Here is a 25,000-nt window from a genome sequence, read left to right as displayed (position 1 = left end):
GGGAGACCGCCTGCGAATACCAGGTGCTGTAAGCTATTTGGATATTTTTCACTTAGTATAGAACAAATTTGCCAAAACATAGAGTCAATGGCCGATCTCTGCATATTAGCAGGTTTGGGCCTTGTTAGTACATGGATGGGAGACTGCCTGGGAATACCAGGTGCTTTAAACTTTTGGGATATTTTTCACAAATTATATAATAATCTTGCAAAAAAAAGAGTCAATAGCCGATCTCTGAATATTAGCAGGTTTGGGCCTTGTTAGTACATGGATGGGAGACTGCCTGGGAATACCAGGTGCTTTAAACTTTTTGGATATTTTTCACGAATTATATAATAATCTTGCAAAAAAAAAGAGTCAATGCCCGATCTCTGCATATTAGCAGGTTTAGGTCTGGTTAGTACTTGGATGGGAGACCGCCTTGAAATACCAGGTGCTGTAAGCTTTTTGGAAAATTTTCACTTAGTATAGAACAATTTTGCCAAAACATGGCCGTTCTCTGAATATTAGCAGGTTTGGGCCTGGTTAGTATATGGATGGGAGACTGCCTGGGAATACCAGGTGCTTTAAACTTTGTGGATATTTTTCATGAATTATATAATAATCTTGCAAAAAAAAAGAGTCAATGGCCGATCTCTGAATATTAGCAGGTTTGGGCCTTGTTAGTACATGGATGGGAGACTGCCTGGGAATACCAGGTGCTTTAAACTTTTTGGATATTTTTCACGAATTATATAATAATCTTGCAAAAAAAAAAAAAAAAAAAAGAGTCAATGCCAGATCTCTGAATCTTAGCAGGTTTAAGTCTGGTTAGTACTTGGATGAGAGACCGCCTAGGAATACCAGGCGTTTTAAGCTTTTGGGTTTTCGTTCCTACTTATATAATGTACTGGCCAGTAGATTGGCTGAACTTTAAATAGCCCTCTCTTCAGAGCAGTCTTCGCTTACGGCCATACCAACCTGAGGGCGCTAGAGAGCTACAGGAAGTGTTGGCTGCAGTTTGGAGAGGAAGGCTCTCCTCCATTTTGATTTTTCTGTTAGTGTTTGTTTTGTGAGTTGTTTTTGGACTTTTAGTTTATTTTTTTGAGATTTTTCAGTTTTAAACCACCTAACAGCAGCATCTTGCTGGCTGGAGGGTGGTTCATTTTTTGTTTGTGTTTTTTTTTACAATGGATGGATTATTGGCAAACGACACTGGACTGGCTGGAGAGACACGCATGGCAAACGACACTGGATTGGCTGGAGAGACACGTAAGGCAAACGACACTGGACTGGCTGGAGAGACACGCATGGCAAACGACACTGGATTGGCTGGAGAGACACGTAAGGCAAACGACACTGGACTGGCTGGAGAGACACGCATGGCAAACGACCCTGGACTGGAGTATCGACAACGAGCAGGACACGGTAAAAAACTAGATGCAAGAGATAAATTTGGTGAAAGGAAATACTTAAAGGAGGCAACTGTGATTGTGAATGTGGAGAACGTAAATGAGGTGAGAGCTGTGGATATTATTAAAGCGGTGACGGACAAATGTGGATATGGGAAAATCTTAGCACTAAGGCCAAGACAAGGAAAGGAATATGAACTGACAATGGAAAGAGAAGAAACGTGTGATGAACTGACTGAGGGATTGTTAATTAAAGGAGTGAACTGTGAAATAAAGAAACTGCAAAATAGAGATTATGATGTTTCCTTCATGCACCTGCCCGTCTACCTTGATGATAAAGACATTTTTAGAAAATTGGAGGGATGGGGAGTTAATCCCATATCAAAATTAAAAAGAAGATGCTACCCGGGCACTGAAATAGAGGATGGAACAAGGTTTTTAAAAGTGCGATTCCCCAAGGAGGTGGCATCATTGCCCTACAGCACAAAGCTGGAAACAGCAGAAGGGCCGCAGTACTTTAGGGTGATGCACAGCCACCAGGTGAAGACCTGTAAGCTGTGCATGAGCCCAGATCATCTGCTTAAGGAATGCCCTGAATTTAAGTGTCACAAGTGCGAGGAAAGGGGACATTTCGCAAGGGATTGCAACGCGGTCAGATGCCCGGAGTGTCAAAATTTTTTAAATAAGTGTGAGTGTTGGATGGAGGGAGAGGAAGGAGGTCTGGAGCATCGGGTGGATGGACAGGTGCATGAAGGAAACACTGAAGAGGAAGGAGATATTGATGAAGGACAAGGGGATGAAGGATTACCACAGAAGGAAACAGAAGGAGGAACAGACAACCAAGAGAAAGAAGAAGAAGAAGGAAAAAGTAATGATATGGATGAGGAACAAACAGTAGAACAGAATACTCAGTGGACAGAAATGGAAATATCGGACAGTTTTAAAAATCTTTTGGATAATGTGGAGAGTGATGGACAAGGAATGCATGATCAAAACAAAGAAATGGGCAGCGAAGAAGAAACAAGGATGGACAACATGGGAAAAGACAGAGGGGAGAGAGGACAAAGTAGAAGGAGAACATTAAAGGTAAAACCAAATGTGGAAAATGTAAGAAAAAAATTAATGACAAGGGGCCGAGTAAAAAGTGTAAACAGATATGAAGTGTTAAGAGTGCTGGAGGGAGAAGATAAAGAATAATGTTTTTTAGGTATTTATTTTTATTTCTTTTAATGGTTTTAAGTTGTGTTACTTTTAATGCAAGGGGACTAATGGACATGGGTAAATTTGAAAAGGTGAAAGAAATGTGTAAAAGAGAGGATGTGATTTTATTACAAGAAACTAACTGGAGGGAAGAGTACATGACTGAAATAAGGAAAAGGTGGAGTGGAGAGATTTTTAATGTGACGAGTCAGCTGCCTCCTCCCTGATTGTCACCGGCACCCCGTCCTAAATCGCCGCCCTTCACCAGGCTCCCGACTGGAGTGGGTGTATGAGAGGAGGGGCGCTGGACGAGTCAGGGCTGGCGGCGTGTGATGGGGCACACCTGAAGGAAGTGGAGCCTCATTACCGCCGCTGTTTAAAAGCCCAACGCGCCTCTCCTCAGGAGACCGGTCTCTTCCCCGTGCATGCACACTGGTGTCCTCGTGGGTCCAGGAAGGGTGCGTTGAGGGACTCCCGCGCCACCAAGACGTGAGCTGCCGGACCCGCGATCCGGATGGGAACCGCACCCGTATACACGGCCGACGGGCCAGGATGCCGGGCCGTCCATCCCCTACCAGCGCCGCGGCCAACGAGAGAGACGCGGCCGCTAGGAGAAGCCGCCGCCCCTCGCGCCCCGGACCAAGGAGGGGAGCGCGTGCGGCCGCCGGACTCCGCCCCTTGCCTGGACCCTTCCTTGATGAACACTGCCCGACCTACACATATCCCGCAGCACAACGAGGACACCAGATTCCCTGTTATTTTGGACACTTTCCCCCTTTTGGCCACTTTTATTCCCTTTGTTTTATGATTTCTGTTAATAAAAGCCTCTCCGAGGCCTGACGCCACGCCCACTGTGTCTGTCTTGTGCTCCTCCCGTGACACTGGTGGAGAATGCGGGCAGGCGGAGCCTAGACAGCGCAGTTGGGAAACGTCTGGTGACGTCACCCCCTCTCGCTTGCAAACGTTCGTGAGAACCCAGACTGGGACGGAGGAAAACTGGGGACAGCCTCCCAGCCACACAAGGGGTAAGTGACTTTTCCATTGTCATTTTACCCTGTGGTTGGTTGAGGCTGTCACTAAAACCCGGTTTCTCTGTCCCTGTTCTGGTGCGCTGCGAGAGGGAGGACCGCCCGGAGAGGAAGCCCCGCCCACTCCGACCGTTTGGAGCCTGGTTGAGGATGGTAACACTCCCGTGTGGGTGGCGCCCTGGGGACGGGGGTGTCGCTTGGGAGGGGGAATGTGACGAGTCAGCTGCCTCCTCCCTGATTGTCACCGGCACCCCGTCCTAAATCGCCGCCCTTCACCAGGCTCCCGACTGGAGTGGGTGTGTGAGAGGAGGGGCGCTGGACGAGTCAGGGCTGGCGGCGTGTGATGGGGCACACCTGAAGGAAGTGGAGCCTCATTACCGCCGCTGTTTAAAAGCCCAACGCGCCTCTCCTCGGGAGACCGGTCTCTTCCCCGTGCATGCACACTGGTGTCCTCGTGGGTCCAGGAAGGGTGCGTTGAGGGACTCCCGCGCCACCAAGACGTGAGCTGCCGGACCCGCGATCCGGATGGGAACCGCACCCGTATACACGGCCGACGGGCCAGGATGCCGGGCCGTCCATCCCCTACCAGCGCCGCGGCCAACGAGAGAGACGCGGCCACTAGGAGAAGCCGCCGCCCCTCGCGCCCCGGACCAAGGAGGGGAGCGCGTGCGGCCGCCGGACTCCGCCCCTTGCCTGGACCCTTCCTTGATGAACACTGCCCTACCTACACAAATCCCGCAGCACAACGAGGACACCAGATTCCCTGTTATTTTGGACACTTTCCCCCTTTTGGCCACTTTTATTCCCTTTGTTTTATGATTTCTGTTAATAAAAGCCTCTCCGAGGCCTGACGCCACGCCCACTGTGTCTGTCTTGTGCTCCTCCCGTGACATTAATAACAATGGTGATGGGAGGCTGGGAAGAGGAGTTGCGATTTTAATAAAAGAAAACTGTGGGGTATCATGTAAAACAATATATAGTGACGTAGATGGGAAATGTATTGCGGTTGAAATGGAGTATGAGGAGAAAAAAGTTATTGTAGTTAATATTCATGCACCGATTGTAGAGAATGAAAAGAAGGAATATTTTAATGTATTAAGAGATTTTTTAAAAAAGCATAAAGAAGTTATTATGATGGGTGATTTTAATACTGTTTTCAGTAAATTAGAAATGGGAGAGGGAATGGTTTTTAAAAATGATAAAGGAAGAAAAGAACTGAAATTATTAATGGAAGAAAATAATATGATTGATGTATGGAGAGAAAGAAATGAAAAAAAGAAAGAATATTCAAGGAGGCAATTAGTAGGGAATTTTATGTGTAAAACAAGGATTGATTTTATTTTATGTACAAGGAACATTGAAGGTTTTATCGGTAACATTAAATATGAAGAATCAAGTTTAAGTGACCATAAACCAATTTTTATGCAAGTAGACTGGAGTTCAGTGAAAAGAGGGCCGGGTGTAAGGGTTTTAAATGTAGAGGTTTTGAAGAATGAGGAGTATGTTTTAAGTATTAAAGAAATTATTGAAAAAGAAAAGGAGAATGAAATGTACAGTGAAGATAAAAGGATATGGTGGGAAAATGTTAAATATTTAGTTAAAAAATTCACAATAAAGTATTGCAAATTAATACAGATATGTAAGAGGAAGAAGGAGAGAGAAATAAGAGAAAATTTGGAAAAGGAATTAAATGAGAATGGGAAAGATATACAAAAAATAAAAGAATTGGAGGGAATATTGAAAGACATGGAAGAGAAAAAATATGAAGGTGCAAGACTAAGGAGTAAAGCTAAGTATACTGTGGAGGGTGAAAAATGTACAAAGTTTTTCTTTGATCTAGAAAAAATAAGAGGGAAAGCTGGAATGATTAAAGAAATAAGAGGAAAAAATGGTGTAGTGGTGGAAACAAATGAGGAAATATTAAAAGAAGTAAAAGCATATTATGAAAACCTGTTTAGCACTGAGGGGTTGAGGGAAGAAGAGAAATTGGAGTTACTAAATCAAATAAAAACAACAGTAGGAGAAGTGGACAAAAAAGAGTGTGATGAAGAGATAAGAGAAGAAGAGATAAAAAGAGCAATAAGTGAATTAAACAAAAATAAAAGTCCAGGTATAGATGGTTTGGGGAGTGAATTTTATATTGTTTTTAAAGATTTTTTAACCAGTATTTTAAAGGAAGTATATGAAGACATTTTTAAGAAGGAGGAAATGAACCAGAGAATGGGGATGGGATTAATAAAGTTAATATATAAAAGAAAAGGAGATAAAGTAGACCTAAAAAATTATAGACCAATTACAATGCTGAATACAGATCTGAAAATTTTAACAAAAGTTTTAGCCAATAGATTGAAAGAGGTAATGCCAACCATAATTAAAACAAATCAAGTGTATAGAGTAAAAGGGAAAGATATAGCAGATACAACTTTAAGTATAATAGATAGAATAAGATATATGAAAGAAAAGAACAAAAAAGGATATGTTATTAGTTTGGATTTTGAAAAGGCCTTTGATAGAGTGGAGCATGAATATTTATTTGGAATTTTAAGAAAGTACGGGTTTGGGGATAATTTTGTCAAGTGGATTACAATTTTATATAGGGGAGCAATAACAAGAATACAGTGTAATGGTTTTTTAACAGAATGTTTTAAAATTACTAGGTCAATAAGACAAGGATGTCCATTATCAGCGCTTTTATATTCTTTAGTTGCAGAACCATTGGGATTAGCTATTAAAATAGATGAAGACATAAGAGGGATAAACATTGAAGGAAGTGGGGGAAATGAAAAAATATTTCAATATGCGGATGACACAACAATAATAGTTAAAGATATAGAGAGTGTTAATAAAGTAATGGAAGTAGTACAGATGTTTTGTAGGGGATCAGGAGGCAAGTTAAATGAAGAAAAAACAACGTATGTGAGATTTGGAGGAGTAAATGTTTTAACGGATCATTTTCATTTTAAAGAAACAAAAGAAATAAGGATTTTAGGTGTTCTAATGGGAAAAGACGAAAGGAATGTTAAAGAAAAAATGTGGGAAGAAATAGTAGGAGGAATTGAAAGAAGGTTAAATTTTTGGAAATTGAGGACATTAAGTTTAAAAGGGAAGGTTTTAATTTTAAATGTTTTAATGGTGTCAAAGTTGTGGTATGTCTTATATGTGACTGCTATGCCAATATGGGTGGAGAAAAGGTATAAAAATGTTTTTTAGATTTTTTATGGAATAGTAAACCGTCAAGAATCGCATATAGTACATTAATAGGAGAAGTAGGGAAAGGAGGGATGGGATTAATTGATGTTGAACAGAGAAAAAATAGCTTAAGAATTAAAATAGTAAAAAAATATCTGGATGAGGGTCACAAAACAGCATGGAAAAGGACAATGGAGTATTTTTTAAACAAATGTGGGGATTTTAACATGGGGGATGGAATTTTATGGATGAAAACGAAGAATTGGATGACAGAAAGATTACCAGAGTTTTATAGAGAAATGTTTAGTGCCTGGGGAAAATTTTTAGACAGAGTAGAGTATGATCCACATGGGAGAGAAAACATTTTAAATCAACCTCTGTTTTTAAACAAAAACATTTTAAAACAAAACAAAGAAATGTTTTTAAAGAAATGGATGGATGTGGGGATAACGAGAGTGAGAGATGTTTTATATGAATTTAAAGAAGGATTTTTACCGACACAATTTATTGTGGATGCAATGGAGGAGGCAAAAGAAGATTACAGTGAACAAGAAATAAAAAATAAATATGAAATCATTAAAAATGCAATACCTAAAGAGTGGATTAAAAGAATAGAAAGTACGGAAGGAGAACCAAAAGAGAAATGTATTCATGTGAAATTAGGGGAAAAACTGTATGATTTTAAGGAATGTACTGTGAAAATGATTTATCGTGCTTTTAGAGATGATGTTTTTTTAAAGAGCCGATTGTAAATGGATACTGGGTGCAGAAATTCAAAGATTTAAAAAAAGAGTGTATATGGAGAAACATGACGGGGAAATGTGTTGAAACAAAATTGGAATGTTTGGAGTATTTTATAAGGCATAAAGTGGTTTTTACTGATGTTATTTTAAATAAAATAGGAATGGAAGAAAATGCTCTGTGTAAAGTGTGCCAGGAAGAGGAAGAGGGGATTTTACATCTGTTTTTACATTGTAGAGAGCTAGAGGACTTTTAAGGAAATGTAAATGTTTAATTAAAGATGTGGCTGAGGAGTGGGATGAAAATGTAATGGAATGGAACAGAGTTGTGATGTTTGGTTGGGAGAAAAAGTGTAAAAACAAAAGTTTTATTAATCTGTGTGTAATGCTAATGAAAAGTGCAATATGGGACAGAAGAACTGTGGCTAAAAAGGAAAAAATTGTGTTGGATGTTTGGAGTGTGTTTAAAAGAAAAACAGAATTATATATCGAAAGACTGTATGTGTACTTTAAAGGTGTGAATATGTTAGACTCTTTTTATGATGTTTTTACCCCACAAGTTTGTTGTGTTTTAAATGATTTAATGTGGAAGTTGCCAGAAAGTGGAAGAGTTTTTTAAATTATCTATGTAAATTAAAGATGTGTAATGTAGAGATGTGTAAAGACGATGTTCTGTATTTTCTATTGATTATTGTATTTTATTGATTGAAATTTCTTAATAAAAAAAAAGAAAAAAAAAAGGCTATGCCCGATCTCGTCTGATCTCGGAAGCTAAGCAGGTTTGGGCCTGGTTAGTACTTGGATGGGAGACCGCCTGGGAATACCAGGTGCTGTAAGCTTTTTGGAAATTTTTCACTTAGTATAGAACAATTTTGCCAAAACATGGCCGTTCTCTGAATATTAGCAGGTTTGGGCCTGGTTAGTACATGGATGGGAGACTGCCTGGGAATACCAGGTGCTTTAAACTTTGTGGATATTTTTCATGAATTATATAATAATCTTGCAAAAAAAAAGAGTCAATGGCCGATCTCTGAATATTAGCAGGTTTGGGCCTTGTTAGTAGATGGATGGGAGACTGCCTGGGAATACCAGGTGCTTTAAACTTTTTGGATATTTTTCACGAATTATATAATAATCTTGCAAACAAAAACAAAAAAAAAAAAAAAAAGAGTCAATGCCCGATCTCTGAATCTTAGCAGGTTTAGGTCTGGTTAGTACTTGGATGAGAGACCGCCTAGGAATACCAGGCGTTTTAAGCTTTTGGGTTTTCTTTCCTACTTATATAATGTACTGGCCAGTAGATTGGCTGAACTTTAAATAGCCCTCTCTTCGGAGCAGTCTTCGCTTACGGCCATACCAACCTGGCTATTTCCGATCTCGTCTGATCTCGGAAGCTAAGCAGGTTTGGGCCTGGTTAGTACTTGGATGGGAGACCGCCTGGGAATACCAGGTGCTGTAAGCTTTTTGGAAATTTTTCACTTAGTATAGAACAATTTTGCCAAAACATAGAGTCAATGGCCGATCTCTGCATATTAGCAGGTTTGGGCCTTGTAAGTACATGGATGGGAGACTGCCTGGGAATTCCAGGTGCTTTAAACTTTTTGGATATTTTTCACAAATTATTTAATAATCTTGCAAAAAAAAGAGTCAATGCCCGATCTCTGAATCTTAGCAGGTTTAGGTCTGGTTAGTACTTGGATGAGAGACCGCCTAGGAATACCAGGCGTTTTAAGCTTTTGGGTTTTCTTTCCTACTTATATAATGTACTGGCCAGTAGATTGGCTGAACTTTAAATAGCCCTCTCTTCGGAGCAGTCTTCGCTTACGGCCATACCAACCTGGCGGCGCTAGAGAGCCAACAGGAAGTGATAGGCTTGCAGCACAGAGAGAAAGGCTCAACTCTGTTTGTTTAAATTAACCGTCTGTTTCTACATATCCTGGTTTTCAGTTTTGATTTCTGTTTGGGACATTAGTTGCTGGATAGTTATTGCTGACTTTAATAAATTCCCCCGACAGCTTAGGCTGTCTGGGGGACTTTTTTGACATTTTTCTCATTGTAGCATGCTGCAGATGCACAGCATGGCTGCAGATAAAGAAACAGAACTAAGCATGATGAGAAAAAGTAGCAATGGGAGGAATGAAGAGGAGGAGCAAAGAAGAGGTGAAGTCAAACAAGCAGAGATCCAAAAGCAACAGGATTCAAGTAAAGTCACAGGACATTTGTGGGAAGAGGGAGAAGAAAACAGCAGAGCAGTGCAAGGAAAATCAAAAGGGAAGTACAACAAAGAGCTGACTGTGGAAGTAGAGGTGGAGGGAACTGAAAAGATTTCAATGATGGATTTACTGAAAGGAGTAAAGAAGGAGTGTGGAGAAGTGATTGGCTGCAGGGTGAGAGGTGAAAGGGTATATGAGCTCACAATGAAGGATGAAGAGGCAAAGAGGAAACTAATGGATGGAGTGAGAGTGAAAGGAGTGATGGTGCATGCCAGGGATATAATGAATAATGATATGGTGGTGTCCTTTATCAATCTGCCTGTGTATTTAGAGGATGAGAAGATACTCGCCAAGCTACAGGAGTGGGGAGTACGACCACTTTCACCAATCAAACGCCGGGTGTGGCCTGGAACAGATATAGTTGATGGGACACGTTTCTTAAAAGTTCGCTTCACAGAACAGGTATGTTCACCATATCCACAAAGTTTGAGACTCTGAGAGGCACCGAATATTTTCGTGTCATCCATGATAGGCAAATACGTGTTTGCAGACTCTGTATCAAGCCAGGGCACATAATTAGAGAGTGCCCTGAATTAAAATGCTTCAAGTGCAATGGTGGAGGCCATTATGCAAGAGATTGTGAAGAATGGATGGGATTAGAGAGAGAGCGAGTGGACGGTAAAAAAAAGGTGAAAGGAGGAGCAGTGTTCTGACAGAGGAGCAAGAGGAGGAAACAACTGATGTGGTGAGCGGTGGAGAGAAAGACGGAGCTGAAGATAGTGAGAGAAGAAGCAAAATGGAATGGCGAGACACAGCTGAAAGTTTCAGTGAAGCGGATGAGGAGGAGGAGGAGGAGGAGGAGATGGAGCAGTCGGAAGTGATCGAAGAAGAGGAGGAGACAGATGAAAGTAATGTGAAAGAAAGAGGTAAAGAAGAGGCAAAGAAAAATACTGCACAGAAACTGATAGAAAGCAGAGGTGGAGAAAAGGGAGACAGTGAAAAGAAAGATGGACTGAAAACAAAGATTATAAGACTGAGTTCAAAGAGGAAGTCTGAGATGGACGGAGAACAGGTTGAGCAGATAAAAGAACCACGAGCGGGTATGTGATGTATGAATGAACTGTGCATGTGTTCCTGGTTTTGTTTAGTTTTTCTTCTGGGTTACTCTCATGGCCAATGTAACTTCAATAAACATAAATGGGTTAAGGGATAAAAACAAGATGAAAAAACTTTTATTTACTTATCGGAGTGATATGATCTGTATACAGGAGACAAACTGGGAGGAGGATAAAGTAAAGGAGATGAGAGAAGAGTGGAGAGGGGACATATACTATAATAATGGTGCAAAAAATGCAAGAGGTGTGGCAATATTATTTAAAAAAGATATTGTAGAAGGTATAAGAGAGGTGTATAAAGACCAGAGGGGAAGGATCTTGGTGGTTGAATTCATGTATAGAGATATGGATTTTAGATTAATAAATATATATGTTCCAAATATAGAAGGGGACAGGAGGGAAATTTTGAAAGAGTTAAAAGGATTGATTGTGGGGAAATGTATTATAGTGGGAGATTTTAATATAAAATGTAGCAGATTGGATGTGGGAAAGGGAGTAAAATTTAGATGGGAAAAGTCTAGGGGAATGTTGATGGAGATAATGAGAGAAAAGGGGTTAATAGATGTGTGGAGGTATGAAAATCCAGAAAAAAGAGAATTTACTAGAAGGCAGTTAAGAGAAGGTATATTAAAACAGAGTAGAATAGATTTAGTGTTAGTTGAAGAGGAAATAATTAGATACATAGACGGGATAAAACATCAGGTAAATAGTTTAAGTGATCACGATAGTGTAAGGTTCAGAATCAAGGTAGGGAGTGAGGAGGTAGGAGGAGGGATGTGGATATTGAATGCAGGGTATATCGAAGAGGAAGAATATGAGATACAGATGAAGGATCTATTAAATAGGGAAGAAGAGAAGATAGATGAGTATACAAGAGACGGTGGATTAGAGGGTACAATAGCGGAGAGATGGGAGGAAATAAAGGATCAAATTAAGTTAATTAGTATAAAATACAGTAAGAAAAGAAGAGGAAAGATGAAGAAGGAGGAAATTATGCTTAGAGAAAGATTGAGAGATGAGTTAGTTAAGGCTGAAGATGAAGAAGGATACAGTATGGAAAAATATATAGAGGTTAAGATGGCGCTAGAAAAATATGAAAGGGAGAAATGCAGAGGAGCTATTTTACGAAGCAAGGCAAAATATGCATTAGAAGGTGAGAAATGCACAGGGTATTTTTTAGGGCTAGAGAAAAGGAGACAAAGTAAAACATATATAAATGAAATAAATACAAAAGAGGGCAAAACAACCAAAGACTATGTAGAGATTTTGGAGAGAGTTCAAGAATTATATGGAGAATTATATAAGAGAGGAGAAGTGGATGAGAGAAGTATAGATGGAGTATTAGAAAGTGTAGAAAATATTCTAAATAAGGAGGATGCAGAGTGGTGTGATAGAGAGATAGATGAGAAGGAAGTAGAAGCGGCAATAGGGGGGTTGAAAAGTGGAAAAAGTCCAGGGAGTGATGGGATTGGTATTGAATGGTATAAAACATATAGAGAAGAGGTAGCACCGATTTTGGTTAAAGTGTTCAAGGAGATGGAAAGAACAGGGATGGTGCAAGATAGAATGGTAGAGGGAGTGATAGCTCTGGTGTATAAGAAGGGGAATAGGTTGAATATAGAGAACTATAGACCAATCAGTCTATTAAATGTGGATTATAAAATACTGACTAAAGTTTTAGCGAACAGAGTGAAAAAAGTGATTGGAAGTATAGTGCAACCAACACAAAGTTACAGCATACCAGGCAGGGATATAGCAGACACGATAGGGACAGTTAGGGATGTGATAGAGTACATGAAACGAGATAAGAAGGGAGGAATAGTATTAGGGATAGATTGGAATAAAGCATTCGATAGGGTAGAACACAAATACTTATTTAAGGTATTAGAGAAGTTTGGATTTGGAAGTAGAATGATAGGGTGGGTGAAGAGACTATATGAGAAGGCAATAATAAATGTAGTATTAACAGACAGGTTTAAGATAGGAAGGTCAGTGAGACAGGGCTGTCCCCTGTCTGCATTATTATATGCAATTTCAGTAGAGCCTCTAGCCACTCTAATCAAGAGGGATAGAAGGGTAGTTGGTATTGAGTTGCCATATGGAGGAATGTGTACTATAAACCAATATGCAGATGACACTACAATTACAGTGAGGGAAGGAAACAGTGTAAAAAGAGTTTTAGAGATAGTAAAGATGTTTGGGAAGGCATCAGGGGCAAAAATAAATGTAGATAAATCTGAATTAATGTATATAGGGGAGGTAGAGAGAGTAGAGGTAGGGATAAGAGTGGAGGAAAAATATATGAAAGTATTAGGGGTATATTTAGGGGTCGAAAGCAAAGAGGCAAGAGATGTGACCTGGACTGGGGTAATTAATAAAATAAGAACAGTAAGTGCAACATGGAAAGGGAGGAAATTAAAGTTAAATGGGAAAGTAATAGTAGTAAATAGCCTGCTGTTGTCAGTTTGTGTTTATGTAATGAGTGTAATGGAAATGCCAGGGTGGGTGATGAATGAATTGAATAAAATTGTATGTGATTTTATATGGGAGGGAAAAGGTGTGAAAATTGCACAGAAAACATTGGTGGGTAAGAGATGGGAAGGAGGCTTAAGCTTGATGGACCTAGAAATAAAAAGGGCTGCGATGAGAATAAAAACGGTGAAAAAATATATGGGAGGGCTATGGGATTATGGGTGGAAGGAATTCTTAAGGAAATATATTGATGATGTGGGAGGAATAGGGGACAATGGATGGTATATGGGCTTTAAGCAATCAATGACGGAAGGAATACCAGAAATATATCGGGAAGTATTAGAGGCATGGAGACAGTTCCTTCCCAAAATAGAATATGAATGTGAAGACATACAGGTGATTAAAAATCTACCACTATTTCTCAACGAAAAGATTAAACATAAAAATAAAACATTGTATGAATGTAAATTTATAGAAGGGGGTATAAAACAAGTGAAGGACATTATGTATGAAGTTATTCCAGGATTTCTAAAAAATAACTGCATTTATGATACTGTGTGTGATCTGGAAGGAATGGAGAACAGAGAGAAAGTAAATAAAATATATGGAAAAATTAAATCAAGTATACCTTTGCAGTGGACTAATATGATCGAACGTGAATATGTATCTAACGTGGAAAAATGTATGCCGGAGATGTATGTGGATGATAATGCTGAGAAAAACAAATTAAAAAATATGAGTGTAAAGAATATATACAGGAGAATAATAGTTGATGTTATAAAAGAACCAGCATCAGAAAAGGTGTGGAAGAAAGTATTTGAAGATTTAGATGTGAAGAAAATATGGTCAAACTTAAACATAAAATACAACAGTATAGAGTGTGAGAATAATGACTTTCTGATAAGACATAATAGAATTTACACAAATGTGGTGTTAAACAAAATAAATAATGAGGTACATGTCATTTGTGACGTATGTGGTAATGGCCATGAGAGTTTCTTACATTACTTTTTAAGATGTGAAGAGTTGGTGGATTTTTTTGATTTTCTTAAAAATCTGTTACTAGAAAACTGGAGTGTCAAAGTTGAGACCGAGGAGGAATGGGGAAAATTGTTTTTGTTTGGAACTTTCGGGAAAAGGAAATCAACTGACATTTGTTTAATTAATTTTGTTCTGAGTCATGCCAGACTAGCAGTAGTGCAAAGAAGGAACTATGCACATTTCGAAGGGAGAAAGGTAAAAGTAAAAGATATGTTTAAGTCAATGATACAAAGAGATGTAGAGTTGATTTGAAAGTATGGAGATAAAGAGGGGAAAGAGTTTTTTTTGACTACAAATAAGTTCATACAGTATTGTTCAAAATAATAGCAGTACACTGTGACTAACCAGAATAATCAAGGTTTTTAGTATATTTTTTATTGCTACGTGGCAAACAAGTTACCAGTAGGTTCAGTAGATTGTCAGAAAACAAACAAGACCCAGCATTCATGATATGCACGCTCTTAAGGCTGTGCAATTGGGCAATTAGTTGAAAGGGGTGTGTTCAAAAAAATAGCAGTGTCTACCTTTGACTGTACAAACTCAAAACTATTTTGTACAAACATTTTTTTTTTTCTGGGATTTAGCAATCCTGTGAATCACTAAACTAATATTTAGTTGTTTGACCACAGTTTTTTAAAACTGCTTGACATCTGTGTGGCATGGAGTCAACCAACTTGTGGCACCTCTCAGCTGTTATTCCACTCCATGATTCTTTAACAACATTCCACAATTCATTCACATTTCTTGGTTTTGCTTCAGAAACAGCATTTTTGATATCACCCCACAAGTTCTCAATTGGATTAAGGTCTGGAGATTGGGCTGGCCACTCCATAACATTAATTTTGTTGGTTTGGAACCAAGACTTTGCCCGTTTACTAGTGTGTTTTGGGTCATTGTCTTGTTGAAACAACCATTTCAAGGGCATGTCCTCTTCAGCATAGGGCAACATGACCTCTTCAAGTATTTTAACATATGCAAACTGATCCATGATTCCTGGTATGCGATAAATAGGCCCAACACCATAGTAGGAGAAACATGCCCATATCATGATGCTTGCACCTCCATGCTTCACTGTCTTCACTGTGTACTGTGGCTTGAATTCAGAGTTTGGGGGTCGTCTCACAAACTGCCTGTGGCCCTTGGACCCAAAAAGAAAAATTTTACTCTCATCAGTCCACAAAATGTTCCTCCATTTCTCTTTAGGCCAGTTGATGTGTTCTTTGGCAAATTGTAACCTCTTCTGCACATGCCTTTTTTTTAACAGAGGGACTTTGCGGGGGATTCTTGAAAATAGATTAGCTTCACACAGATGTCTTCTAACTGTCACAGTACTTACAGGTAACTCCAGACTGTCTTTGATCATCCTGGAGGTGATCATTGGCTGAGCCTTTGCCATTCTGGTTATTCTTCTATCCATTTTGATGGTTGTCTTCCGTTTTCTTCCACGTCTCTCTGGTTTTGCTCTCCATTTTAAGGCATTGGAGATCATTTTAGCTGAACAGCCTATCATTTTTTGCACCTCTTTATAGGTTTCCCCCTCTCTAATCAACTTTTTAATCAAAGTACGCTGTTCTTCTGAACAATGTCTTGAATGACCCATTTTCCTCAGCTTTCAAATGCATGTTCAACAAGTGTTGGCTTCATCCTTAAATAGGGGCCACCTGATTCACACCTGTTTCTTCACAAAATTGATGACCTCAGTGATTGAATGCCACACTGCTATTTTTTTGAACACACCCCTTTCAACTAATTCAACTAATTGCCCATTGCACAGCCTTAAGAGCGTGCATATCATGAATGCTGGGTCTCATTTGTTTTCTGAGAATCTACTGAACCTACTGGTAACTTGTTTGCCACGTAGCAATAAAAAAATATACGAAAAACCTTGATTATTCTGGTTAGACACATTGTACTGCTATTATTTTGAACAATACTGTACATCAAAATGTGGGGGAAGAAATATGTTTCAATTGGTAAAGAGTAACAATCTGGTTGAGAATGGCTGATGTCAATTAAGTAAATGTAAACATATTTGTGTGTATTTTATGTATGTTCTATATTTTTATTGCTGTATGATTATGAAAAATTAAGTTGATCAATTGGAAAAAACGAATCATACAAATGTATTGAAATGAAAGTCAATCGGATGGAATAATGCAATAGAAAACTGTGAATTGAAAGTTAAATAAAAAGATTAAAAAAAAAGGCTATGCCCGATCTCGTCTGATCTCGGAAGCTAAGCAGGTTTGGGCCTGGTTAGTACTTGGATGGGAGACCGCCTGGGAATACCAGGTGCTGTAAGCTTTTTGGAAATTTTTTCACGAATTCTATAATAATCTTGCAACAAAAAAAAAAAAAGAGTCAATGCCCGATCTCTGAATCTTAGCAGGTTTAGGTCTGGTTTTAAAGGGGCACTAAGTAGGAATTACTCCCATCTAGTGGTGAAATTGTATTTTGCATTCAAACTAATTTTGCTCTCCAGCGCCTCGCTTTTTCAAATGCGCGTTGCATCTACGGTAGGCGATATGTACCAAAAAGCTTTGACGGGATGTCTTCTAATAGCACTTCGTCGAGTTAACAGGTGTGTTATTTCAAACAAACAGCAACATGACCATAAACAAACGAATGTTACAGTATGAATTACTGACTGTGGAAAACATGAAATATTGTAATTAGTAGTTATGTCTTCTTTATTCGTTATATTTTCTGAATAATGTGCATTGTTAGATATAAAAAAAATTGTAGTATAGATTGTAACACTGACTTACCTGTCGAGAAGAAAACTGGCCACTTCAGCGTCTCTTTTGAAATCTTTATCCAGCATTAGCTCTTTCCACCTAGAAAAAGCTTCCCCGACATTAACTCTTGTTTTCTGTAATCTACGGTCACGTTTCCTTTTACGTTCTATTTTTGACTGTTTTGGCGACGATGTTTTCTTCTCCTGTGGCGCGGCATATGTATGGTCCATAATAAGAATGCAATCCAGACTTTTAAACTTGCCGGTGCAGTTTCAAGCGCCTCTCACTGCTCTGCACCTGCGTTTCTGGCTCTGACCGAAAACGCGCTGTGGAAACGCGTTGGCTTAGTACTTTTTGTCCCTCTCTGCTATTATAGTTTTGCAAGATGGCGGAACTACATGGAAGCCTCCGTCGACCTACCCGTCCCATGTATATAAAGATAATAAATTCTTCATTTACGAGGATTAGTTTAAACATTGGCATAGGTATTTGTACACCATTGAGGGCATATTTATGAATAAAAATATTGATTTTAGATAATAAAATACCTAAAAAGTTACTTATTGTCCCTTTAAGGAGGTTTAAGCATAAATTTCTAAATGAAAAGGGAAAAATGTCATTATAATTAAACGTATAAATGTATGTATGTATGCAAATTATTGGTGATAGGATAGACAAGTTCTTGTGTTTATGTAATTATGTGATGGCTATGATACTCTGATTTGAATGTAAATTGTATTTGTTTTGATACATTTGATAATAAAAAAAAGGCTGTGCCCGATCTTGTCTGATTTTGGAAGCTAAGCAGGTTTGGGCCTGGTTAGTACTTGGATGGGAGACCGCCTGGGAATACCAGGTGCTGTAAGCTTTTTGGAAATTTTTCATTTAGAATATAATTATTTTGCCAAAAAAATAGAGTCAATGCCCGATCTCTGAATATTAGCAGGTTTGGGCCTGGTTAGTACTTGGATGAGAGACCGCCTAGGAATTTCAGGTGCTTTAAGATTTTGGGTTTTCTTTCTAACTTATATAATGTACTGGAGAGTAGATTGGCTGATCTTTAAATAGCCCTCTCTTCGCAGCAGTCTTCGCTTACGGCCATACCAACCTGGCTATGCCCGATCTCGTCTGATCTTGGAAGCTAAGCAGGTTTGGGCCTGCTTAGTACTTGGATGGGAGACCACCTGGGAATAACAGGTGCTGTAAGCTTTTTGAAATTTTTTCACTTAGTATAGAACAATTTTGCCAAAAAATAGAGTCAATGCCCGATCTCTGAATATTAGCAGGTTTGGGCCTGGTTAGTACATGGATGGGAGACTGCCTGGGAATACCAGGTGCTTTAAACTTTGTGGATATTTTTCATGAATTATATAATAATCTTGCAAAAAAAAAGAGTCAATGGCCGATCTCTGAATATTAGCAGGTTTGGGCCTTGTTAGTAGATGGATGGGAGACTGCCTGGGAATACCAGGTGCTTTAAACTTTTTGGATATTTTTCACGAATTATATAATAATCTTGCAAACAAAAAAAAAAAAAAAAAAAAAAAGAGTCAATGCCAGATCTCTGAATCTTAGCAGGTTTAGGTCTGGTTAGTACTTGGATGAGAGACCGCCTAGGAATACCAGGCGTTTTAAGCTTTTGGGTTTTCTTTCCTACTTATATAATGTACTGGCCAGTAGATTGGCTGAACTTTAAATAGCCCTCTCTTCGGAGCAGTCTTCGCTTACGGCCATACCAACCTGGCTATTTCCGATCTCGTCTGATCTCGGAAGCTAAGCAGGTTTGGGCCTGGTTAGTACTTGGATGCGAGACCGCCTGGGAATACCAGGTGCTGTAAGCTTTTTGGAAATTTTTCACTTAGTATAGAACAATTTTGCCAAAACATAGAGTCAATGGCCGATCTCTGCATATTAGCAGGTTTGGGCCTTGTAAGTACATGGATGGGAGACTGCCTGGGAATTCCAGGTGCTTTAAACTTTTTGGATATTTTTCACAAATTATTTAATAATCTTGCAAAAAAAAGAGTCAATGCCCGATCTCTGAATCTTAGCAGGTTTAGGTCTGGTTAGTACTTGGATGAGAGACCGCCTAGGAATACCAGGCGTTTTAAGCTTTTGGGTTTTCTTTCCTACTTATATAATGTACTGGCCAGTAGATTGGCTGAACTTTAAATAGCCCTCTCTTCGGAGCAGTCTTCGCTTACGGCCATACCAACCTGGCGGCGCTAGAGAGCCAACAGGAAGTGATAGGCTTGCAGCACAGAGAGAAAGGCTCAACTCTGTTTGTTTAAATTAACCGTCTGTTTCTACATATCCTGGTTTTCAGTTTTGATTTCTGTTTGGGACATTAGTTGCTGGATAGTTATTGCTGACTTTAATAAATTCCCCCGACAGCTTAGGCTGTCTGGGGGACTTTTTTGACATTTTTCTCATTGTAGCATGCTGCAGATGCACAGCATGGCTGCAGATAAAGAAACAGAACTAAGCATGATGAGAAAAAGTAGCAATGGGAGGAATGAAGAGGAGGAGCAAAGAAGAGGTGAAGTCAAACAAGCAGAGATCCAAAAGCAACAGGATTCAAGTAAAGTCACAGGACATTTGTGGGAAGAGGGAGAAGAAAACAGCAGAGCAGTGCAAGGAAAATCAAAAGGGAAGTACAACAAAGAGCTGACTGTGGAAGTAGAGGTGGAGGGAACTGAAAAGATTTCAATGATGGATTTACTGAAAGGAGTAAAGAAGGAGTGTGGAGAAGTGATTGGCTGCAGGGTGAGAGGTGAAAGGGTATATGAGCTCACAATGAAGGATGAAGAGGCAAAGAGGAAACTAATGGATGGAGTGAGAGTGAAAGGAGTGATGGTGCATGCCAGGGATATAATGAATAATGATATGGTGGTGTCCTTTATCAATCTGCCTGTGTATTTAGAGGATGAGAAGATACTCGCCAAGCTACAGGAGTGGGGAGTACGACCACTTTCACCAATCAAACGCCGGGTGTGGCCTGGAACAGATATAGTTGATGGGACACGTTTCTTAAAAGTTCGCTTCACAGAACAGGTATGTTCACCATATCCACAAAGTTTGAGACTCTGAGAGGCACCGAATATTTTCGTGTCATCCATGATAGGCAAATACGTGTTTGCAGACTCTGTATCAAGCCAGGGCACATAATTAGAGAGTGCCCTGAATTAAAATGCTTCAAGTGCAATGGTGGAGGCCATTATGCAAGAGATTGTGAAGAATGGATGGGATTAGAGAGAGAGCGAGTGGACGGTAAAAAAAAGGTGAAAGGAGGAGCAGTGTTCTGACAGAGGAGCAAGAGGAGGAAACAACTGATGTGGTGAGCGGTGGAGAGAAAGATGGAGCTGAAGATAGTGAGAGAAGAAGCAAAATGGAATGGCGAGACACAGCTGAACGTTTCAGTGAAGCGGATGAGGAGGATGAGGAGGAGGAGGAGATGGAGCAGTCGGAAGTGATCGAAGAAGAGGAGGAGACAGATGAAAGTAATGTGAAAGAAAGAGGTAAAGAAGAGGCAAAGAAAAATACTGCACAGAAACTGATAGAAAGCAGAGGTGGAGAAAAGGGAGACAGTGAAAAGAAAGATGGACTGAAAACAAAGATTATAAGACTGAGTTCAAAGAGGAAGTCTGAGATGGACGGAGAACAGGTTGAGCAGATAAAAGAACCACGAGCGGGTATGTGATGTATGAATGAACTGTGCATGTGTTCCTGGTTTTGTTTAGTTTTTCTTCTGGGTTACTCTCATGGCCAATGTAACTTCAATAAACATAAATGGGTTAAGGGATAAAAACAAGATGAAAAAACTTTTATTTACTTATCGGAGTGATATGATCTGTATACAGGAGACAAACTGGGAGGAGGATAAAGTAAAGGAGATGAGAGAAGAGTGGAGAGGGGACATATACTATAATAATGGTGCAAAAAATGCAAGAGGTGTGGCAATATTATTTAAAAAAGATATTGTAGAAGGTATAAGAGAGGTGTATAAAGACCAGAGGGGAAGGATCTTGGTGGTTGAATTCATGTATAGAGATATGGATTTTAGATTAATAAATATATATGTTCCAAATATAGAAGGGGACAGGAGGGAAATTTTGAAAGAGTTAAAAGGATTGATTGTGGGGAAATGTATTATAGTGGGAGATTTTAATATAAAATGTAGCAGATTGGATGTGGGAAAGGGAGTAAAATTTAGATGGGAAAAGTCTAGGGGAATGTTGATGGAGATAATGAGAGAAAAGGGGTTAATAGATGTGTGGAGGTATGAAAATCCAGAAAAAAGAGAATTTACTAGAAGGCAGTTAAGAGAAGGTATATTAAAACAGAGTAGAATAGATTTAGTGTTAGTTGAAGAGGAAATAATTAGATACATAGACGGGATAAAACATCAGGTAAATAGTTTAAGTGATCACGATAGTGTAAGGTTCAGAATCAAGGTAGGGAGTGAGGAGGTAGGAGGAGGGATGTGGATATTGAATGCAGGGTATATCGAAGAGGAAGAATATGAGATACAGATGAAGGATCTATTAAATAGGGAAGAAGAGAAGATAGATGAGTATACAAGAGACGGTGGATTAGAGGGTACAATAGCGGAGAGATGGGAGGAAATAAAGGATCAAATTAAGTTAATTAGTATAAAATACAGTAAGAAAAGAAGAGGAAAGATGAAGAAGGAGGAAATTATGCTTAGAGAAAGATTGAGAGATGAGTTAGTTAAGGCTGAAGATGAAGAAGGATACAGTATGGAAAAATATATAGAGGTTAAGATGGCGCTAGAAAAATATGAAAGGGAGAAATGCAGAGGAGCTATTTTACGAAGCAAGGCAAAATATGCATTAGAAGGTGAGAAATGCACAGGGTATTTTTTAGGGCTAGAGAAAAGGAGACAAAGTAAAACATATATAAATGAAATAAATACAAAAGAGGGCAAAACAACCAAAGACTATGTAGAGATTTTGGAGAGAGTTCAAGAATTATATGGAGAATTATATAAGAGAGGAGAAGTGGATGAGAGAAGTATAGATGGAGTATTAGAAAGTGTAGAAAATATTCTAAATAAGGAGGATGCAGAGTGGTGTGATAGAGAGATAGATGAGAAGGAAGTAGAAGCGACAATAGGGGGGTTGAAAAGTGGAAAAAGTCCAGGGAGTGATGGGATTGGTATTGAATGGTATAAAACATATAGAGAAGAGGTAGCACCGATTTTGGTTAAAGTGTTCAAGGAGATGGAAAGAACAGGGATGGTGCAAGATAGAATGGTAGAGGGAGTGATAGCTCTGGTGTATAAGAAGGGGAATAGGTTGAATATAGAGAACTATAGACCAATCAGTCTATTAAATGTGGATTATAAAATACTGACTAAAGTTTTAGCGAACAGAGTGAAAAAAGTGATTGGAAGTATAGTGCAACCAACACAAAGTTACAGCATACCAGGCAGGGATATAGCAGACACGATAGGGACAGTTAGGGATGTGATAGAGTACATGAAACGAGATAAGAAGGGAGGAATAGTATTAGGGATAGATTGGAATAAAGCATTCGATAGGGTAGAACACAAATACTTATTTAAGGTATTAGAGAAGTTTGGATTTGGAAGTAGAATGATAGGGTGGGTGAAGAGACTATATGAGAAGGCAATAATAAATGTAGTATTAACAGACAGGTTTAAGATAGGAAGGTCAGTGAGACAGGGCTGTCCCCTGTCTGCATTATTATATGCAATTTCAGTAGAGCCTCTAGCCACTCTAATCAAGAGGGATAGAAGGGTAGTTGGTATTGAGTTGCCATATGGAGGAATGTGTACTATAAACCAATATGCAGATGACACTACAATTACAGTGAGGGAAGGAAACAGTGTAAAAAGAGTTTTAGAGATAGTAAAGATGTTTGGGAAGGCATCAGGGGCAAAAATAAATGTAGATAAATCTGAATTAATGTATATAGGGGAGGTAGAGAGAGTAGAGGTAGGGATAAGAGTGGAGGAAAAATATATGAAAGTATTAGGGGTATATTTAGGGGTCGAAAGCAAAGAGGCAAGAGATGTGACCTGGACTGGGGTAATTAATAAAATAAGAACAGTAAGTGCAACATGGAAAGGGAGGAAATTAAAGTTAAATGGGAAAGTAATAGTAGTAAATAGCCTGCTGTTGTCAGTTTGTGTTTATGTAATGAGTGTAATGGAAATGCCAGGGTGGGTGATGAATGAATTGAATAAAATTGTATGTGATTTTATATGGGAGGGAAAAGGTGTGAAAATTGCACAGAAAACATTGGTGGGTAAGAGATGGGAAGGAGGCTTAAGCTTGATGGACCTAGAAATAAAAAGGGCTGCGATGAGAATAAAAACGGTGAAAAAATATATGGGAGGGCTATGGGATTATGGGTGGAAGGAATTCTTAAGGAAATATATTGATGATGTGGGAGGAATAGGGGACAATGGATGGTATATGGGCTTTAAGCAATCAATGACGGAAGGAATACCAGAAATATATCGGGAAGTATTAGAGGCATGGAGACAGTTCCTTCCCAAAATAGAATATGAATGTGAAGACATACAGGTGATTAAAAATCTACCACTATTTCTCAACGAAAAGATTAAACATAAAAATAAAACATTGTATGAATGTAAATTTATAGAAGGGGGTATAAAACAAGTGAAGGACATTATGTATGAAGTTATTCCAGGATTTCTAAAAAATAACTGCATTTATGATACTGTGTGTGATCTGGAAGGAATGGAGAACAGAGAGAAAGTAAATAAAATATATGGAAAAATTAAATCAAGTATACCTTTGCAGTGGACTAATATGATCGAACGTGAATATGTATCTAACGTGGAAAAATGTATGCCGGAGATGTATGTGGATGATAATGCTGAGAAAAACAAATTAAAAAATATGAGTGTAAAGAATATATACAGGAGAATAATAGTTGATGTTATAAAAGAACCAGCATCAGAAAAGGTGTGGAAGAAAGTATTTGAAGATTTAGATGTGAAGAAAATATGGTCAAACTTAAACATAAAATACAACAGTATAGAGTGTGAGAATAATGACTTTCTGATAAGACATAATAGAATTTACACAAATGTGGTGTTAAACAAAATAAATAATGAGGTACATGTCATTTGTGACGTATGTGGTAATGGCCATGAGAGTTTCTTACATTACTTTTTAAGATGTGAAGAGTTGGTGGATTTTTTTGATTTTCTTAAAAATCTGTTACTAGAAAACTGGAGTGTCAAAGTTGAGACCGAGGAGGAATGGGGAAAATTGTTTTTGTTTGGAACTTTCGGGAAAAGGAAATCAACTGACATTTGTTTAATTAATTTTGTTCTGAGTCATGCCAGACTAGCAGTAGTGCAAAGAAGGAACTATGCACATTTCGAAGGGAGAAAGGTAAAAGTAAAAGATATGTTTAAGTCAATGATACAAAGAGATGTAGAGTTGATTTGAAAGTATGGAGATAAAGAGGGGAAAGAGTTTTTTTTGACTACAAATAAGTTCATACAGTATTGTTCAAAATAATAGCAGTACACTGTGACTAACCAGAATAATCAAGGTTTTTAGTATATTTTTTATTGCTACGTGGCAAACAAGTTACCAGTAGGTTCAGTAGATTGTCAGAAAACAAACAAGACCCAGCATTCATGATATGCACGCTCTTAAGGCTGTGCAATTGGGCAATTAGTTGAAAGGGGTGTGTTCAAAAAAATAGCAGTGTCTACCTTTGACTGTACAAACTCAAAACTATTTTGTACAAACATTTTTTTTTTTCTGGGATTTAGCAATCCTGTGAATCACTAAACTAATATTTAGTTGTTTGACCACAGTTTTTTAAAACTGCTTGACATCTG

At 38.8% G+C, this 25,000-nt stretch overlaps 4 non-coding genes across 4 annotated transcripts in view; all 4 read left to right on the top strand.

The window, feature by feature from the left end:
• Positions 1-35, top strand: part of LOC113043914 (5S ribosomal RNA) — a 119-nt gene extending 84 nt beyond the window's left edge. The window contains exon 1 of the ribosomal RNA XR_003275823.1: positions 1-35. This exon is cut by the window's left edge and continues 84 nt beyond it. This is a non-coding gene — a ribosomal RNA (5S ribosomal RNA).
• Positions 36-8,891: 8,856 nt separating this feature from the next.
• Positions 8,892-9,010, top strand: LOC113043917 (5S ribosomal RNA). Its single transcript, XR_003275826.1, has one exon. It is a non-coding gene; the product is annotated as a 5S ribosomal RNA (ribosomal RNA).
• A 9,207-nt stretch (positions 9,011-18,217) lies between these two features.
• LOC113043929 (5S ribosomal RNA) lies at positions 18,218-18,336 on the top strand. Its single transcript, XR_003275837.1, has one exon. It is a non-coding gene; the product is annotated as a 5S ribosomal RNA (ribosomal RNA).
• Positions 18,337-18,849: 513 nt separating this feature from the next.
• On the top strand, positions 18,850-18,968 carry LOC113043913 (5S ribosomal RNA). The gene has a single exon (XR_003275822.1). It is a non-coding gene; the product is annotated as a 5S ribosomal RNA (ribosomal RNA).
• Positions 18,969-25,000: the final 6,032 nt, after the last annotated feature.

The sequence above is a fragment of the Carassius auratus genome, chromosome 25, assembly GCF_003368295.1.
Source record: "Carassius auratus strain Wakin chromosome 25, ASM336829v1, whole genome shotgun sequence".
NCBI classification, from domain to species: domain Eukaryota; kingdom Metazoa; phylum Chordata; class Actinopteri; order Cypriniformes; family Cyprinidae; genus Carassius; species Carassius auratus.
The sequence above is the reverse complement of the archived record's forward strand: the minus strand, read 5'-3'. Positions and strand labels throughout refer to the sequence as shown.